This window comes from Lygodium microphyllum, chromosome 22 (genome assembly GCF_053477565.2).
Source record: "Lygodium microphyllum isolate KBCC chromosome 22, Lygodium_microphyllum_v1.1.10, whole genome shotgun sequence".
In the NCBI taxonomy this organism is placed as follows: Eukaryota; Viridiplantae; Streptophyta; class Polypodiopsida; order Schizaeales; family Lygodiaceae; genus Lygodium; species Lygodium microphyllum.
This window is the reverse complement of record NC_141156.1, coordinates 66,613,547-66,631,773: the sequence shown is the minus strand read 5'-3', so window position 1 is coordinate 66,631,773 and position 18,227 is coordinate 66,613,547. Positions and strand designations below refer to the sequence as shown.

The 18,227-nt window shown below is 42.1% G+C and overlaps 1 long non-coding RNA gene across 3 annotated transcripts in view; it reads right to left on the bottom strand.

Moving 5' to 3' along the window:
• The window catches only part of LOC148017248 (uncharacterized), a 37,666-nt gene extending 23,942 nt beyond the window's left edge, over positions 1-13,724 (bottom strand). Inside the window, exons 1-3 of one of the 3 annotated variants that reach the window (XR_015687865.1) lie at positions 13,281-13,717; positions 8,968-9,236; positions 6,367-6,695 (exon numbers count right to left, since the gene is read on the bottom strand). This is a non-coding gene — a long non-coding RNA (uncharacterized LOC148017248). Of the gene's footprint in view, positions 1-6,366; positions 6,696-8,529; positions 9,237-13,280 lie in introns of those variants that run through there. The other 2 variants (XR_015687866.1, XR_015687864.1) reach the window with 2 other exon arrangements.
• Between the last annotated feature and the right edge of the window lie 4,503 nt (positions 13,725-18,227).

Sequence of the window (18,227 nt, the reverse complement as noted above, 5' to 3'; positions counted from 1 at the left end):
TGTGCCACCTCTCCTTTCTGGGCCACAGAGATCATTTAGTATTGGCCAAAGTATTATGCTCAAGGCAATAAGCCGCACCCAACGCGCACTAAGTCCTTTCAAGCACACGGAGGCTCTAAGACCTTACAAGGCCATAAGCCCTCCTGGAGACCACCCCATTGCGCAGAGGTTTCCCCCACCCACTTCCGGGTATAGTGGCTTCCATGGCCCACATCTCCTCCGTAGTCCACTCTCCTAAGAGCCTGCGACTGTTCCCCACCCTTGGCTCATCCTGAGCCTCCTTCTTCCCCACCCTCTTCCACTCAAGTTCGAAAGGCCACTTCTAGGTGCTTTCTGGCTTCTTCTTCCGAGACCCAAATACCTTCTTCGGCACAACTGGTGGCACTTCCTTAATCATTAGATACTTCGCATTCTGTGAGCCATAAGTGGTTGGATTCCCTTTCTCTCTCAGATTGGGATTCAAAGGGGGATTTTCTAACTTCGCCCTCAGAGGGCACTTCCAGCTCTTCGGCTTTAGAATGGGCTCCTACTTCTACTACTTCCGATTCAGAGAGGGACCTGTCAGAAGTGGAGCAGCGGTGGAAGCATAAACATGTGTTGAAATAAACTGCTGAAACACAAGACAAAAAGAGAAAAGAAAAGAACACGATACAGATGAGAACTCAGATGTATGCACGGGAAATGGAATCCATATATCTGAACACGAGACAGTCGCATACAACAGTGAGTCACTGGCTACGTGGGCACTGGCACTGGCTCCTCTCTCCACAGAGTCTGCAGATGGTGAAATGAAGTGACTGACTGAGGAGGAGCCACTGAGTATAAATAGGCTGAAAAAGTGGGGAGCAATAATGCTGGTCGGACAGCATTAATGCTGGCCGATTGGTGCATAAAATGCTCCACTGGCATAAAATGCCACACCAGAAAAATACCTAAAATACCTAATAAAAATGCCCAGCTCAGATCAAGCTCAGACTCACACATGAGCTGGCAAATACTCTACTGACACCCTCTCTCAGATCATGGGTGATCTGATACAATACAATAGTACAATGAAAAGGGATCAGAAACTATACAACATAGAACCACCAAGTAGAACCATGGATACCCAAGCAATGGGTGATCAAGCCACCACCAAGGTGCCTCGGAGAGAACCTGATGTCGATGTTGATCGTACCAAACACCTGAAAATAGAGAAGATCATAGCATGTCTCTGTGTCCATCACCAATGTCTCGCAGTAGCATACAAGACCAGCCTGTCAAAAATGCCTCTGAACATATGTGACCATGGAGTCCCCGCCTTTGGCCAGACCGCCAAAGTATCCCCTCATGTGAGCTCCAGACGAAAGCCTCCCGCTCTCTGTCAAATAACCAGCTCAGCATGAACCTGGATGTCAATCCCAGCTCCAAGATTTGATTCCGCCAGACTGAAGTCGATGCGTCAGGGACGTCCCTCTCTGGAACCTGTGCACCTGTATAAAAATATAGATGAGGCGCGGCTGCCCCATCTGAACACCCACTCACACTCCCTCTCTGGCACAAGAGAGTCGTGAGGGATGACCTCATCACCACCACTAGAAAGCAGCCGAGGAAGGGGCCACAAAGCCCTTCCCGCGATCCGAAGAAGAGGATCCCTTCCGCGCCTTGGACTTCACCTTGGTCGGAAGATCTGAGTCGGAGTCTGATGAAGAAGAGGACTCATCGGTAGAGTCAACATCCCGCTTCGTCTTCTGCTCCTTCTTCCTGGAAGCCGCTAACTTCTTGCAGTCCTTCCGCAAATGTCCCTTCTTGCCACAGTGGTAACACTGGGCCTTCGACTTCTTCTTCCCGTCACCCCTCTCTGAAGCTACATAAGCCTCACCTCCATAATGTGCCAGAAGCCGCCCCTGTAATCTCAAGGATGCATCATGGTTGTCCTCATCAAAGTCTTCAGGAAGAGGAAAAGGACGGAGAGGTCGACCAATAGCTCCACAGACGATGTACCATAGCCGCGTCTGCACAAACCAAGCTTTCATGACAACACTCCATGTGAGATAATTAGGTCCATGTAACTTATCATCAGTGGAAGTGCACGGAGGAGCCATATGGAGAGGATAAGAAGAGAAGTAGAGAAGAGATGGAACTTAGAGAGGAAACACAGCCAAAACACAAGCACAGACTACAGAAAATGAGAGTTCACATGCAAGATAACCCAAAATCTGATCAATAGAAGACAAAATCTGCTGCAGAAAGTCAAAAAATCAGTCAAAAACTGCCAAAAACAGCAAAAACGGCCTGAAGGAACAGTCACCCAGCCACGAGAGATGCTGAATCAGCAAAATGCAGACTGTAAACTGCAGAAAAACAGGTAGAAAACTGTCGCCAGCAGTTGCAGATGAAAAACGCAGGCAGCAGAGGGTGCGTAGGCAGCAGAGGGTGCGGAGGCAGCAGGTGATGGCAAAACTGCAAAAAACGCAGGCTCAAAACAGCCCTAAAACAGGTCGCCTGGCTGCGACAGCAGTCGTCTGATCAGCAGGGGTAAAAACAGTCCTGAAATCAGCAAGAAAACACAGCAGAAACACAAATCCTGAAAACTGATACCATGTCAGAAGTGGAGCAGCGGTGGAAGCATAAACATGTGTTGAAATAAACTGCTGAAACACAAGACAAAAAGAGAAAAGAAAATAACACGATACAGATGAGAACTCAGATGTATGCACAGGAAATGGAATCCATATATCTGAACACGAGACAGTCGCATACAACAGCGAGTCACTGGCTGCGTGGGCACTGGCACTGGCTCCTCTCTCCACAGAGTCTGCAGATGGTGAAATGAAGTGACTGACTGAGGAGGAGCCACTGAGTATAAATAGGCTGAAAAAGTGGGGAGCATTAATGCTGGCCGACTGGTGCATAAAATGCTCCACTGGCATAAAATGCCACACCAGAAAAATACCTAAAATACCTAATAAAAATGCCCAGCTCAGATCAAGCTCAGACTCACACATGAGCTGACAAATACTCTGCTGACAGGACCCTATGTGCCATGAAGTTCTTCACACACCACCACCTTTCACATTCGAGGAGTGGCTCTCCTTTGAGCAATCATTTCCTCTACTCATACCAAGGATCTAGAGGATCTACCTAGATCGGGGCCCTTGGGTCTTTAGCAGTGACTTGGTGGCTAGGCCTTCGTATTCCTTCTAGCATGGAGTCACGGAGCTAGTGGCTTCTCTCCCGAGGTTGAGTTTTGGATTCTAAAGCTCATCCAGACTCCTAACTCTCTTCAAAGGTCTCCTTTCAAGTGTTATTCTCAGATAACAAGGTGGATCTTCTTTGTCCCTTGGTTAGCATGGAGCCACCTCCCGAGATCAAGTACAGGCATATCCTTATGGTTCTCCCCACCACACAAAGTCAGGCATTCCTCCTATGCATTGCATATTTTCATCATCTTTATACTAGGGTGCTTGGGCAAGTGAATAATTTCCCCATGAGGGACACTGTCCAAGTGGCCACTGTCTGCTGCATAAGCATTCTTCAACATGTAGCATTGCATCTCCACCTCACTTTGCTCTTGTTCCCCTTTTTGGGCCTAAGAGGGGGTGTTGAGAAACCCTTCACCCATAGTTTGCATTTTCGCGTTTTTGCGTTTTGCATTTAGGGTTTGCGTTTAGGGTTTGCATCCCTAAAAGGGGTGCCATCCTAGATTGATTGTGCCTATTTATAGGCCACTCTCTCATTCATTCCTTATGGCTAATTCATTTAGTCTGTCACATCTTCTCTCTAGCCTCTCCACTACCCTCACACCCCTTCAGGAGGACATTGTGTTTCCTGGTTCATGGCTGTCTTCATCATCTTCCTTGTACTATGGCACCCCTGTTCCCTTGTATCACATTCACTCCATGATTCAGAATTTCATCATTCCATTCATAAATTTCTTCTCTCTTCTCTTCTCTTCTCTTCTCTTCTTCATGTTTTTGCCTAGTTCACTCTGTGTTCCTCCCCGCAAACCCTACTGTCTCGTTGGTACATCATCTTTTGATAGGTAGCATCCGCCAAAGGAGAATATACATGGGCTATGGCGTTCCAGTTTGGATCCACAGGAGTCAAAATATACTTGCATCTCTCTATCTCAAATGTAGTCAAGAGCTCTTGCATGTATCGCTATTGGGAGATGAAGATCCCCCTCGAAGTCTAATAGTTCTCATGGCCTAGGAAAGAAATGGAGTTCGTTTGCTGAACCATCTAGGCATGGTCACCTCTCACAATCAAGTTGTCCACATAAAGGACAAACAACACACAAACTCCATCACAGGGTGTAAATAAAGCTACGGATCGGCTTTGGAGCACCGATATCCCAACTTCTCCTGGAGGAAAGATTCTATCTTCTCGTTCCAAGCACAAAGAGCTTGTTTGAGGCCATAAAGGGCCTTCTTCAACCTATACACCTATCCATCTGATGAGAAAAATCCAAGAGGTTGGTCAACATAGATCTCCTCCTTCAACTCACCAATCATGAAGTCAAACTCACAATAAACTGATAAAATGACCATCTTCTATGGCTGGCTAAGGCAAGTACAGCTCTAATGGTAGCTATCCGAATTGTAGGTGCAAAGGTGTAATGGAAATCCACCACTAGCCACTATGAAAAACCCTTTGCAAACGAGTCATGCCTTGTGCTTATCCAAAGTACCATCATTGTGATATTTGGTCTTGATAACCCATTTCACACCAATCATCTTTCTATGAACAGGCCGAGACACAAGATCCCAAGTGCCATTCCGCTCAATAGTATTCAACTCTTGCTCCATAGACTTCTTCCAATGTTGTGACTGAAAAGCCTCCTTCACGGAGGTGGACTCCCTATCTTGTATGGCATAGGTCATCAAACAATAGTTAGTACAAACAAGCTCGATAGTATGTGTCTGGTTCCTCTAAGACTACCGCAGACCATCTTACAGTTACCACTCCTCAGGGACCCTCTCAATCCTTGAATCATGGAGTGTGTCTCGAGCCCAATGAAAAGGAGGCCCAATCTCTCCTTGTTGCGCTCCATCTGCCTGCTGAAGTCTCCAAAACATCCACCAACAGTAGCACGATTGGGGAAGATCCAAAGCATAATACCTTGGGAAACGCATATATGGGTTTTTGATCCAAGTGGACTACACTCTTGGCCCATCCGAAGGATGTGTGGGTTCAGAGGGATTGGATGTCGCGGTGCTGCACATTCACACACATAATTCTCAGAAGAAAGACCGTGTGTCAAGATTTTAGTGTGTGATTAGATAGCACTATTCGTCTTGTGTTTTTCCCGTCCAATATGTTTGTGTGTATTCCCGCATTTAAGTATTCCAGGTAGTACTGACTTACCATTTTTGTGTGCATGTTACTTTATTTTCATGCATGTGTGTTAACGATAAGAACCCAAGGATTTACTATGAAGAACCCGTATGAGAAAGATTGTGTCTCATAAGCATGAAGATTATGATTAAAAAATCCAAACCCAAAATGAAGAAGCCTATTTGCAGTGTGAATAGGTCTTTCTAAAGAGGGCTGAACTAGTTCAAACCTCATCTCTAGTGTAAAATGGCTAAATGCAAGTGGCTGCCCATGTTTAAGTGAGTACCAATTGGTAGGAGGGATTCCCAAGAAAGAGCTCATTGTTAAGTGGCTTAAAGCCAAAGCTCAAAAGCATACAAAACATGTTGTTGTGGCTGTCATGGTATTCTAGACCTCTATCCTTGATTTGCACCAAATTTAGCGCTGCTAACCCACATTCACAGGCACCATACTCAACAAGATTATCAGCAATGAATCACTTTTACAAAGCATCAAAAGCATGGAAAGATAAAAGCTAACAGTTGTATGTGACATGAAAAGCAAAGCAGAGGTATGCAGTCCACATATCTGGACAGATCTGAATGAATCTGAGTAAAGTGATTCTTAGCCATTGAATACTGAAAAGCATAACACAAGCAATGCAGATGCAAAGCTTGAGTTTAGATGCTAAATGCAAATACTTAGAACACAAAATCATGGAAAACAGGGCCTGAATTGGAGTGGACTGGTTATAAATACATTTAGAGAAGAATATGCAAATCCTGGGCGATTGAAGAGAGAGAGTATTCAAAGTTATTGAGTCTTTGCAAAGAGTACGGGTGCATTAAACACCCAACAAGGCTTACCCAGAAACGCGCTTCCTTGTATTAGAGTTCTAGCATGAGATCTTGAATTGTAAAACCTACCTAGGCTCTTGCCTATCCAAATTCCCATAAAACGGAAGATTATTCACTTGTAATACAATGCATCTCATTGGTATCAATTCTCATTTTCTCGCAAACCCCCTTGACGACAGAGATTTGCCTCATTTAATAGAAACTCGTCAGAAGCCAAATCTACTGAAGATGGGCTCCACACTCGGCTAGGCCATTCATTAATCATCCACGGTTCTCAGCATGTTGAGGATCTTCTCTTGAACCCTCTTTTGCAGGAGCAAAGAAAGATAAATGTCCGAGTAAAAAGATTGATCATTGCCACTACTTTCTGTGTAGTGTGGGTCCCACCCACATTGTCAATGCACACCTATGGCAAAGTTGTTCTCAGCAAACCTTCTAGTGTATTGATTGGGTCAATGGCACTCACTTCTAGATCAAAAGAACACACAATTTTGCAATGCCGATCAGTTCGTACATTTGTAGCCTTGGGACTGCTGCATGCTATCAGTGATGTACAACCAACAACAAAATATACAATGTGTTTAGGACATTGAAACTGTAGCTAGCTGTTTCAGTAAGATTTATGTTTTTGAGTCCTTTCATCAATCATCTTTGAGTCAGTAAGCACATGCATCTAGTCAACATGTTGGACTACAACAGGCTGCCATTTAGTCAAGCTAATCGCTTTGGTATGCAGCAACAACCACGAATAGCTCACCTTTATCAAATGTGGCACCCACCACAAACTTTGACAAAACAATATCATAAGTCTGTTCATCAACAATCATTCCAACAATTGCAGCAACTTACTCATCATCGACTTGAATTTCAAAGGCAGCAACACATCCCAAGACAATAGCTTAATTCATAGGTCTTTGGAAGTTCCAAGAAGGTCTCCAAGTTTTCAGAGCAGCCACAAGAGCTACAACACCAACAATGGTTTCGTGCTCCAACTCAACCAGCTGGTTATGGCTACCACAAGGGAACATTGTCACAACTTCTCTAGCTAGTGTTTAAGACCTTCAAAAATGAAGACTGAGATATCTCTTATGTCCAAAGAGCTCCCTCACTCATGCAACCACGATAACCAAATGCAGCTGCTACAGTAAAAATGAGAGAGAGAGAGAGAGAGAGAGAAGAAACAATCGATGATCAAATGTCATAGATCTCTTAAACATGGACTCAATCTGAAATGAGAGCCAGCAAACGATCCTCAACTCTCCAAAAGAGACCTTAGCTGCATTCTAATCTTCATTTTTGCTTGCCAAACCTCTTATCTTCACATAACTTGATTGAGGATCAAGATGCAAAAGATAGAGAGTAGAGCAAAGAAGATATTCTGGAATTTAGTATAAATTGAGAGACTAGAGGGGATGAAGATACTTCGTCAAAGATTTTGTCTGTGTTCTTGCAGGACATGCAAGAACATCGAGGAAAAGTATGCATACAAGAGTATGATTCAAGAGTGTCTACAAAGCATGATATGATTGGTGTTTTGCCATTTGATCCAAGATACAGTATTTGGGTTGCATGCATGATCGATTGGCCGAGTATGCTATGGTTGCTAGACCCACAAGGCCGATATGGCTGTAGGTGACTACAATGGACAGGAAGGGCTGAATTGAAGACATTTAAAGCTGCTTTAATTGGGAGAGGATTAATGAAGACCAATGCATTCAGAATGGGGTTTGATACCTGGGGAAGAGGCCTACAAAGTTTGATGACCATCCAAGATCATATGCAAGAGATATAGAGACGAAAAGGACGATATCAAGCTAGGACTGTATGCTTTAAAGAACAGTTGCAGGCTGCGCAGAAGGTTTTAGAAACTAATACCTTCAAAGTTTGGTTCTGGGGTCTTCAATAAAGTTGTAGCTCGCGACTAAGGCAACAAATTTGCTTTTGAAAGCTTGGCCATCTGAGTTTGCCATCAAAAGATACGAGCAGTTTTCTATGGGGTAATCCTGTAGGACAATTTTCTAGATAGGACGATACTGAGTCCGACGGATGTAAATGCTTGTATGAGACATATACTTTGTCAAAGATGATTGAGGCTTACCTAAGGATACCCAACAAAGAGAGGAGGTTCAAGATATGTGAGATAAGAAATATAGAAGAGGCAAATATATAGGAGAACTAGTGGAAGATGAGCAATTTGCTAATGAAGATGAGGATAAGGAATATGCATTAACATACGAGCTTGAGCTTGAAATACCATATGATCCTGGCTATCATTAGATGTAGAGGAATACATAGAGGATGAGAAGACCGAGCTCTTGATGCCTTAGGATCTGGGTAGGAGTGATTGGACTTGCTATGTAATGAAGACAAAAGTTTGGATTTTAGATCCTCCAACGCAACATGATCCAAAGCACAATACCTTGCAAAACCCATATATGGGTTTTCGATCTAGATGGACTACATTGTTGGCCCATTCGGAGAATGTGTGGGTTTAGAGGGGATGGATGCCGCAGTGCTACATGTCCATACACATAAACCTCAGAAGAGAGACTGTGTGTCAAGACTTTAGTGCGTGATTAGATAACACTATTTATCTTGTGTTTTTTTGTCTAATATGTTCGTATGTATTCCCGCATTTATGTATTCCGAGTAGTACCCATGACTTACCATTTTTGTGTGCAAAGACAAGAACCCAAGGATTTATTGTTAAGAACCCGTATGAGAAAGACTGTGTCTCATAAACATGAAGATTATGATCAAAATATCCAAACCCAAAATGAAGAAGACTATTTGCAGTGTGAATAGGTCTTACCAAAGAGGGCTGAACTGGTTCAAACCTCATCTCCATTGTGAAATGGCTAAATGCAAGTGGCTGCCCATGTTTGAGTGCCCATTGGTAGGAGGGATGCCCATGAAAGAACTCATTGTTAAGTGGCTTAAAGCCAAAGCTCAAAAGCATACAAAGCTTGCTGTTGTGACTGTCATGATATTCCAGAACCTATCCTTGATTTGCACCGAATTTAGCACTGTTGACCCACACTCGCAGGCGCCATACTCAGCAAGATTATCAGCAATGAATCCCTTTTACAAAGCATCAAAAGCATGGAAAGATAGAAGCTATGAGTTGTATGTGACATGAAAAGCAAAGCAGGGGAATGCAATTCAGATATCTAGACAGATTTGAATGAATCTGAGTACAGTGATTCTTAGCCATTGATTACTGAAAAGCATAACACAAGTAATGCAGATGGAAAGCTTGGGTTCAGAATGCTAAATGTAAATACTTGTAAACAACAAAATCATAGAAAACAGGGCCTGAATTGGAGTGGACTGGTTAAAAATACATGAAGAGAAGAACATGCGAATTCTAGGCGATTGAAGAGAGAAGAGTATTCAGAGTTATTGAGTCTTTGCACAGAGTATTGGTGCCTTAAATGCCCGGAAAGGCTTGCCCAAAAACAGGCTTCTTTTGTATTAGAGTTCTCGTATAAGATCTTGAATTGTAAAACCTACATAGGCTCTTGCCTAACCAAATTCCGGTAAAATGGAAGATTATTCACTTGTAATACAATGTCTTTCATTGGTCTCAATTCTCATTTTCTCCTATCTTGTGATTCTTGTTCGATAATTCCAATGGTTAGTGGCTATTCACAAACCCCCTTGACGGCAGATATTTGCCTCTTTTGACAGAAACTCGCCAGGTGCCAAATCTACTGAAGATGGGCTCTGCACTCAACTAGACCCTTCATTAATCATCCAGGGTTGTCAACAACAACAATGGTTTGGTGCTCCAACTCAACCAATCGGTTATGGTTACCACAAGGGAACATTGTCACAACTTCTCTAGCTGAGTGTTTTAGACCTTCAAAAATGAAGGCTGAGATATCATTGATGTCCATTGAGCTCCCCCCTCATGCAACCACCATAACCAAATGTAGCTGATACAGTGAAAATGTGTGTGTGTGTGTGTGTGTGTGTGTGTGTGTGTGTGTGAGAGAGAGAGAGAGAGGAAACAATCGATAATCAAATGTCATATATCTCTTAAACATGGACTCAAATTGAAATGAGACCTGGTAAATGATCCTCAACACTCCAAAAGAGAGCTTAGTTGCATTCCAATCTTATCTTTGCTTGCCAAACCTTATCTTCACATAACCTTCCTCTTCAAGTGCGATATTATATCTAATTGCAATGACATTGTCATGATGGAAATTGCCATTCCCATTTCCCCTAATGTGGTCAAATCAAATATACAAAGTGCCAAAATGGAAAGAAGAAGATTGACAGAAGCTACATTGGCTCCCATGTTTTTCTGGGCCCTCATTATTGCAAAAGAAGTGTGTAGGATGGTGGGGTGTTTCTTTGAAATGCTTATGCTGATTAACAACTAGAATGGCAGTCACTGTTTCTAATAGGTCCTATAGATGTGTGTTAGTGTAATAGTTACAACCTTATCCAAAAACCTAACAATATATAAAATAAAGATGTTCAAATATCCCTCTAGGATAGTTGCAGACATATAATTCATTTGGGAATCATTGCATTGTGAAAACCATCTTAACAGAAATGATTTGCTTGTCAATTTGCATGTATTGAGAACTAACAACAATTGCTGTATTAGAAAATCCTCTATTTTGCAAACATTGCATGTGTCTATTTGACCATGGGCTAAATGAAGTGATCCAAATCAAGCCAACCTACTTCCTAGGGTACTATCATAATTGTGGCATGTCATACTAATATTGTCAATATGCAATCATTACTTCATTTGTGTTAATCAAGCATAGTTCACTGAACATCATCTGGGGAGGTGGGGTGCATAACATCAAGAATTAATAGGAAAACCAGCCAAGGATTGTTTGAGTCCAAGAGGAAGCCTCAATACTTAAACAAAATTTGAATGATATCTGAGTAGGAGCTCTTTAATCCAAAACATAGTGAGGAATGATGACACTAGCATGGCAACCAAAATGCAACTACCACGAAGGGTCAAGAGTGCAAGCAATTGCTCTGGATGTTGACGATGTTTGCAACCGCATCAAGGCTCATCAACTATGCACTGATCCAATGGCCTTTTGCCAACACAAATGCATACATAATCCACAATCCAACCACCTAATTGTATATGCAGCAGTCTGCTGCACAGCCATGTGATCAGCCACAACCATGCATGCCCAAAACCCACATTAACTATTCCATGTGTAAAGGTATGCTGGTCACATTGTCTCAAAATCTGGAGATTCAATATATGAGCTCTCTGAATGGTGTTGTAGACACAGCTAACTTGTGTCCACTTTGTACATGTTTTACTGAGGGATTGACTTACTATCTCTCGCCATTCCACTAGTTCTTGGCACAGCATACACTAAGGGATTGACCTACTATCACTAGCCATTGCATAAGTTCTTGGCATAGCACTGCAATTGGTGTTTTCATGAGTGGAGACTCATTGTTTCCACTTTCGATGCCTAACATATGGGCAATTAAAACTACTCTTAAGTGAAGTCCTGATGATTAGCACAAGGTATGATACCAAAATGCCTTACTGAACACAATCTATATATTATCTACACATGAGATCCTTGACTAGTTAAGGAAGAGCATCCACTACGAATGAATGTGGGCAATAGTAACAATTTCTCACCCATTTGTTGGTCAACAATGAACACTGTGACCCAATGATTCACATGGCTAGTATGCATCATTCCTCACATTGACTACCTTTAAGCTGTTCATCTACTTGTTGATTATTCATCTACACATTATACACATTTTTATACATAATTTAGCCTATTTTGACTCAGACCTGCAACTAGTTTATGTATCCAGATCAGCTCCTACTAATGACTTGCAATTTCATGCATTGTCCACTCCTATACTATTTGGACTTCACTATGTTTTTTCACCTAAGAAAACAAGCCCTCTTACTCTAGCACAAGCTTCCTTCTACTCATACAAAAGCCTTTTGCATTCTACTATTGCTAATCCAATCCACAAATTGCAACTCGTTAACAATGCTACATTTCAGGTATCCTGCTTTTCACTCATGACAGCAAGCCTCTTGCTTTACAATGGTCTCCCTCTTCTACAATGCCCTACCTACAGCATACCTATACTTGCATTGCTGCAATTTTCTGCTCATAGAGTTCATCTCTTGTAATTTCTTGCAATTTCATGAATGGTGCTATTCACTCTCTAGATGTCTGCTTTTGGCAAAAGTAAGACATGGATACCCAAGAAAATTCCTGTATTAGTGGATTCCCAAAACAAATGAATAGACATGTAATTCATTCCAAATTCATTTTCACTATTGCTAAGAATGTCTTAGAGACTTTCTACTTGCTTCAGACCTTCAAGCTAATGAATGCTTGCTGCTCCAAAGTGCCTTCTAATACATGTTGATGGCAACCTCCTTGTGGCCTACTAACCTAACAAAACTCACTAAATCGACACACTGCCCTTTCTGATCATGATGCACCTCTATGATGCCATAATCCTCTCTTAATGTTTCTCAAAGACTCGTTTTTTTCAGCTTGTGATCAAGGATCATGGCCCGATCAAGGTGGACCTTCTTGCAATCTAAATCATGACCAAGGAATTTATCAAGGCCAAGGAAGCCATCCCTAGCTTTAGAGAGTGCAACCTACAAGCATGTAAATCATGTTGAATTTGGTTGGCAGATTACCCAAGGTTAGCATCACTAGAGAAGGGAAGAACCATCTTGGGTCTATGTCGTAAGATTCAAAACCTGCTCTTGAGATGGATAATTTTAATTTCCTGAGGAAGGGACTTCTCACTAGGTGTAAACGCCAATTGGTTGGGTCGACTCGCACAATGAAGTGGCTAATCTCATTGACTTGAACGAGATATTTGAATCTAATTTAACAGACTACACAAAGACAAACCAGTATAGCTATGACCATTATAATTACGAGACAGCTACTAATCTCACTGACTTGAATGGTGTACTTGAATCCAATTTAAAAGATCCTCCTTTTGGCTTCCTAGTTTCTTTTGAGGGACAAATGCCAACATTTCCTGTTTGATACATTTTAAAAAACCACTATAACCACCTGATGTTCTGGCATTTGCCTACAAGAGCACATATTGGAGTTAAGTCCTTACCTACTTAGGGGGAGGAGGACGGTTGAACTGGAAGTTTGCACCAAAGCCACAACCGCCATTTTGCAAGTAATAAGTGCAATCTGGTTGACCTGATCCGACAGGATAAGGTCACACATACTTTTACTTTTTGTGTAAATACCTTCGAGTCTGGTTTCAAGTCCGCTTTCATCGTGCACCTCTGGAGGTTGATCGCGATCATTCTGTAGAGAGAGAGAGAGAGAGAGAGTGCTAGAGCGGAGTTAGAAATCGATGTGCCATGACTAATTAATCCTTAATTAAGATTAAGATATATTAAGCAAATGTGTGAGAAAGACGAGGTATTGAGCGTAAGCATAGAAGGGAAAGTCACAACGTGACTGTGTCTCTTCCTTGCACGTGAGTGACTCGATCGCCAGGTATCTTTCTTGCATCTTTTGCTTGCAGGTTGATGTGTTGATCGTCGGGTCTCTCTCTTGTTAATTTATTTTATTATTTTTTTGGCTTTTTATACAAGAGCTAAAAGTTGAAAGCTAAAAAAAGTAGCAATGAAATATTAAACGTCATAGTTAAGATTGAAAAGGTCCCAATAATTAGAAAAAAATGAGAAATAAAAAACAATGGGTAGTTGAACGTGTAAAAATTAACCTAAATTAACTTTAAAATGATAAAATCAATAACCTTGAAACCAACAAATATCAATAATGTACCCGTTTATTAGTGGTGACAGACGAGTCTAACTGACGTCGTCCGACACTCTCATGGAATGTCATGGGGTTTATCGCCTAGGGTTTCTCAAGTTCGCCTCGCAATAGAACGTTCGTGGCGAACCCATTAGGATCGACCTTAAACTTGAGTCTCTAGTGGTCAAAGTCTACTGACAGCATTCTAGCGTCAAGTCCTGGACATCCTACTTTACGCAGAGATACCCAAACCAAAGTAGATTCATGCCGCACTTGGTTCAAAGAGAATGGGAAACGAGAGGGATGCGATAATCAATCTCTCTGCCCGTAGGCCATAGTCCCATTCCGGTCCCCTAAAACGGCATGAATCAAGGTTCTAACCTAACAATTTCTAGGGGTCGATGTCAGCAAAACCTTGTGAGAAGCCTTCCAATTTTTTGGGACTACCTTGCCATAAGATAAACCCGTCAGGGGTTCTGCCCACCCGCTTCCCTTGATAGCTTTAGTGTTCTAATTAGATCCTATTACATTTATATGTGACATTCAAAATCACCTTCCTCAATTAAGCATTTTAGGGAACAGGGTTCGTTCGCGTAATTTACAGCACTAACACGAAAATAGAGCAAGCAACCTTTTTAACAAACAAGTTCCTTAACTTATCTTCAAGTTAATATTTGCCTCTTGCCCATACATGAGAAATTATATTTTCTGTTTGCCTTGCAAAAGTTCCCGGTCTAAATCACATGGCACCATAATTTCCATCATTTATCTAGAATAGGATCTTCCAACGTCTCAGACATTGGACTCACAGTAGTCTTCACCTCTGTTTCGGACTATGCAAGGGGTGTCCAGAGCTCCACCTAACCCCTAGAGGCCTAAGAGTGAAACACGATTTCCATGTTTGGCCTTTTCACCACTCGACCTTCGGCTCGTGAATTGAGTAATGCCCTTTTCGGGTTAACTTGCGGTGCGATCTTGGAGATGATCCACCCGTGCAAAATATCCTTTCTTTAATTAATCCATTTAGAAAACAAGCACAAACAAAGCATTCAGCCCTAATATCATCTTCTAGAAAACATTCCTTTATCCCCATGGCAACTTGTCATCATAGACCTCTGCCATGTATTTGCCATTGTTGGGATAAAAGGCCCTTGGGCATGCTCGTATATAATGACCACCCATATTCTTTATTCATATATATGAGATAGTGCAATAAGGCTATCATATATATCATTCTTGACAGCACCTACATTGTGTGTGCTCTTCTCTCTCGCGTCTTTCTCTTCTCCTTCTCCACTGCCATTGCATCCCTTTCAACTGGTATTAGAGCTTTGGATCAGAGTTTGATCGTGGAGCTTGGCCCTGCATTACTTCTACCCAAATTGAAGGCCTAGAGCTTGGAGCTTCAATGCCAGCCATGGCTTCTTCCCCCCGATGTAAGATTTCATCTCTTGCCTCTCCTCGGCCCTCATAGGCTCTTTGCAGGCATCCCTTCGCTTCATTGGGCACCTTGTATGCTCCCATTTACCCCCTTATCCTCAGGATAACCAGCAAGCCCCACAATAGCAGCTCATGTTTTTTTTGCGCATGTTTCAAAATCTGGCTCAAAAATCTCATTTTTTACTCATATCTCGAGCATCCGAAATCCGATTTAGGCAAGGTAAGAGTCTAATTTGGGGTTTTGGCACGCTTCGGATGCAACAACGATGTCAGATCTGCCAAATTGTGATCACAGAATTCTTTACAACAAATATGAGTTTGATTTACAACAAGAAAATGTCATGCTCTTAGCTTATGTGATGCTCCCGAGGCTTGGTATTTGATACCCAGATGCTTTGGGGATGTTTACCAAATGTTTTGAGATGCTTTGGGACTTGTTTTGAGCTTTCATAGCTTGATTTATGTAGAGATTTACTATTGTACATTGTTTGGGCAGCAAGGTTTTATCACGGACGGCTCATGCATAATGCTCTTTGTTGATATTTGGGTGTCCTGTTGGATGTATTGATGCTTGGTCTCATCATGGTTTATGCCCGGATACGCTATTTGAGAGCTATTGAGCCTTGATTTGGATGCGAACACTTCATTTTTTATTGGGATTTTATGCTACTTTGGTTGGCAAGTTATTTTACCTCCAATTTGATTATGCCTATGGTCTACGAGTGCTTCCGACTACTTGAGATGATCTGCTGATGTATTTGGATGATGCCACTTTGATGTTTATGCTCCCGGATGCTTCTTGAGCAAAGAGTAGAGCTCAATTCTTGGTTCACTGTCATTTTCTTTGTAGTTGGCATTTCAATTGATAAGGTTTATGTCCCATGCTACCCATTATGGGACTAATGTCTAATGTGGATGCTCGGCTACAGTATAGCAGATGTTTGGGCTTGAATCGACTTGCATTTGAAAATTTTGTGGAGCAGTTTGCATTTGGTTGGCTTATCACTTATGCAACTTGGATGCTATTTGGCCCTTAATGCTCCGATTATGGATCTTGGATTTACGTGGATGCAGATACATATTTGATCAGTGCTTACTCCATTGTCTTGGCTGTTGGTTGTTAAGCTTTCATTGCTCATTGATGCTTGGTTCTTTGCGGGTTACTCCTTGATCAGTGGACTTCTTAACAGTGCTTGGGTTTAGCAGTTATGACTTTGATGCTTTTGTGTTGCCTAGCTTCTATGCTAGTTGGGTTGCTTTTGCCCATACAGATCAGAGAGCAGTCGCTCTTGATGCTTACCTGGCTATGCACTTTGTCTACTGTCATGTACTTTACAGAGCCACTTATTTGGATGTTGTTGCACAGATACTTAGGCTTCTCCTGGAGCTTGACTATTGTAAGATGCTTTGCTACTTTTCGGCCTTTTCTTGACTCGGCTGTTCCTAGGTGGCATGATGTACTGCAGAGCTATGTGTATGCATATGGTTATGGGCTGATTTCATGGCTGAATATCGTATGCTCTTATGACAGATGTCTTATGCTTTACTGTACTATGGTTGGTTATGTCATGCAGTTGGCTACAACTCCTCTTTATGTGGGAGCTTTTGCATCCTTGGTTGATGCCTTTATGTCCTCCCGTCAGTTGAGGTTTTTGCAACATGCTTCTACCACTTGCACTTCTATTGACATTTGTCTTGATGAGTAGGTTCCCTCTATTGGAATAGCCCTACACTCCTTGAGATATTCAGATGTCTTAGATAGCCCTATTGATGATTGTCTTCTTCTTCTTCTACAGATGTATGCTTCCATTGTGGGAAGCTTGGGCATGTTAAAAGAAAATGTTTCAGATGGATTAGAGAGCAACAGAGACAGAGATGGAATTGACATGAGTAGAGAGTCAGAGATACAAGAGATGCATTGGATGTTACCACTCTTTCTAGTGGTGAGATACATGCAATTAGCCATGATGATGCAGTTGAGCATGTACTCCTATCATCTAGTTTCCCTACAACTTTCTTGTTGAGTGATATGGCCTACGCCTCAAATTGGCTATTGGATTCTATGGTATCTTGTCATGTTACTTCACATAGAGCATGGTTCTCTACTTATAGGGAGTTTGATGGATGCATTTCTTTGGGCCTTGAGCAGACTTATGCTATTCTTGGTACAGGGGATAGACACGTAGCTTTGCCTGATGGGACTTCTCTTATGCTCCATGATGTCTTACATGTTCCTATGCTTAGTAAGAACTTGATGTCTATCCGTCAGTTGCATGATGCAGGTTTTAGTGTCTCCCTTGCAGATCGATCTTGGAAGATCTGTCGTGGTTGCTTGGTTTTGGCCAAAGGTTCTAGAGTTGGTTCTCATTACCCAGTGCATGTCTATCATGTGGGAGATTCTATGGTTGCGGTTATCCGGATACCACATGCATTGTTATGGCATTATCTCCTAGGCCATATGCACCACAGAGAAATAAAGATCTTGTCTTGTTCAAACTCATTGCTGCCTCCTTTGTCACATGCAGATATTGGTACTTGCCCTAATTGTACTTATGGTTCTTATAGGGCCCTTTTGGCTCATGGAAATCATGAGAGGCATGATCCTCTAGATCTTATCCATTGTGCAGTATATGAACCTATGCCTTCCCAATCACTTGGTGGAGCATCATACTTTATGACCTTCATGGATCATGCTACCTACCGTGTTTGGGCTTTTCCCTTGGTACAGATTGAGGATGCCGTAGTTATGCTTGACAAGTTTATGGATTCTACTAGTTGCAGGCCTAGGTGCTTGCAGATGGATTATGAGAGTCATGCTATCTCTCCTAGATTTCAGCCCTATTGTCAG